Source organism: Protopterus annectens, chromosome 17.part0 (genome assembly GCF_019279795.1).
Source record: "Protopterus annectens isolate FY-2018-M chromosome 17.part0, PAN1.0, whole genome shotgun sequence".
Taxonomy (NCBI): Eukaryota; Metazoa; Chordata; order Ceratodontiformes; family Protopteridae; genus Protopterus; species Protopterus annectens.
Genome location: NC_056751.1, coordinates 354,109,018 through 354,111,389, shown reverse-complemented (window position 1 = coordinate 354,111,389; position 2,372 = coordinate 354,109,018).

Genomic DNA, 2,372 nt, shown 5'->3' with positions numbered 1-2,372 from the left:
CAATAATAGCAGCGTGTGCTGAATAAATGCTTCTCAAACCAAAAAATAAATCCAACAAGTAGAAGTAAGATAAAGCAACACCAGGCTATCATAAAACCAGCAACAGTTTATTCAGGAAACAGGCAAAGGCATAAGCGCTTTCGCAGTATTACAACTGCTTCATCAGATGCATAAAATCTAACTAATTCAATACCATTAAATAACAAAGTGAAAAAAATCACATGACATCCTAGTAAAACTCTTAAAGAGATAACATTTTAAATATATACAGTACTAATAGTAAACATGTATAAAAAAGGTTAATGTGTATAAAGGGTGGGGGGTTGGAAGGGAGTTTGTTAAAACTCCCTTCTTATTTAAAAACTCCCTTTCAACCCCCCACCCTTTATATACATTCACCTTTTTATACATTTACTATTAGTACTGCTTACTGGATTTATTTAAAGGTGTTAAAAATGTCAAGTCAAGGCAAGATGCAAAGGAAGAAATAAATCTCTGTCCTCATTATCTTCAGATTTTTATATGCAGCCAAATGAAATGGCCAAGAGTAGAGACTTAGATCACAGTGAAATTTCATTCCAGTCTTCTTGCTCTCCCTTAATGATATAACTTTTCAGGACAGAGTTAACTATACTCTCAAGTTCTCCCAATTTCCTAGACATACCTTTTTGACATTTCTTCCAGTCACTTTACCATTTGCAAATTCTACTACCACCTGCATGCCACAGGTCCTCTACCTCTAGCTCTGTACTATATCCATTACATTCAGTTAGTCCCCACAAACACATCCATGCCATGCTGATCCCCCAAAGTCCACATAATCCGCAACCTTTTCTTATCCACTCATTTAACATGTTATCTACAGTCTAGTAAATCCAAAAAAGAAAATCGAAAAAGAAGTTGAGAAGCTGGATACACCACACAATTTTGAAAAAAATAATGAACGCTTTATTCACAGTCCGCGTTTTCGTCCCCTATGGACTTCATCAGATACACAACCCCTAGTAGACATTCATTAATATACATAGATTCATTTCATTCAACCAATCATTTAATGCCTATTAATTCAAATCAACAAATGAATTAAGAATAATAATTAAGTGATAAAGCAAGTTCATTTGTTGATTTGAATTAATAGGCATTAAATGATTGGTTGAATGAAATGAATCTATGTATATTAATGAATGTCTACTAGGGGTTGTGCATCTGATGAAGTCCATAGGGGACGAAAACGCGGACTGTGAATAAAGCGTTCATTATTTTTTTCAAAATTGTGTGGTGTATCCAGCTTCTCAACTTCTTTTTCGATTTCCTTTTTGGATTTATTGGTACTTGAGGAGGAATTTACCGTATTGTATATCTACAGTCTAGGCTAAGCCACTAACACACAGAGTAACACAGCAATTCATCAGGACATAAGGCTATAAACATTCTCCCTTCTTTACTTTTAACTTGTCTGATGAAAATAAGCTTATACCCCCTATTTTCTAACCTGTTTTGCCTGCAGTTGCACACAAGACTAGAAACAGAGTTACACAGCCATATTAGCTTCCAGAAGCAAAGTCTAGAAACAGAAATAAATAATTACCAGGTTGTCATGTTTGGGTTCTTCACTGTTAAAAAATTCTAAAGGGTAAATGGCTTGTCAAACTGTTTTCCCACGAGTAAGCTCTCACTTTCAACCCTGTCAGGTAACTGAAGTTTCTTGGCTTATCTTTACCTGCATTCAGATAGTGACTATAGCCACTGTGTCGTTTCTTATTGATACAGAAAGTTATGTCTCATGTTTATTCTTCACAATATGCATATTAACTTGTTGTTTCTTCACAAATGAGTCAAAATGTTTATAATATGTTTGTGTCAAAGGAAAACTGAAAAACAGGTGCATGATCATTCAAGATATAGTTCCACATACGTAGTAGCTTTATATTTCAAGCTTCTTAAAATTGCATTCTCTCTGTATTGTACTGACAGATAACTGAAGGCAAAGTAAGTGTTGAAGGAGTTAAGGGGTGTTATGTTATGTTATGTTATGTTTGAAAATTAGTAAATGGTGTCAGGGATCCATGGAAACCAGATTAACCAACAGTATTCTCTGGCCTTCTCAGGCCGGGGGATGAGTCTTTGCAAGGATGTCTGAGAGGTACTGGTATCGAATACTACAAAGTTGAAGGTCAATAAATCTTAAGCACAGGTGGCCTATGTTTTAAAAAGGCATATTTGTGAAGTGTTCACATGAAGCTCTAAGCAAGAATCATGAGGACATAAAATATTTAAAAATGTAATGATTTGCTAAAAGCAACGTAGTAACGTCAGAGTTCTGCATGCATGAAATTGATGAGAAAAAGTATATAAATTAAAATCTTCCTTTA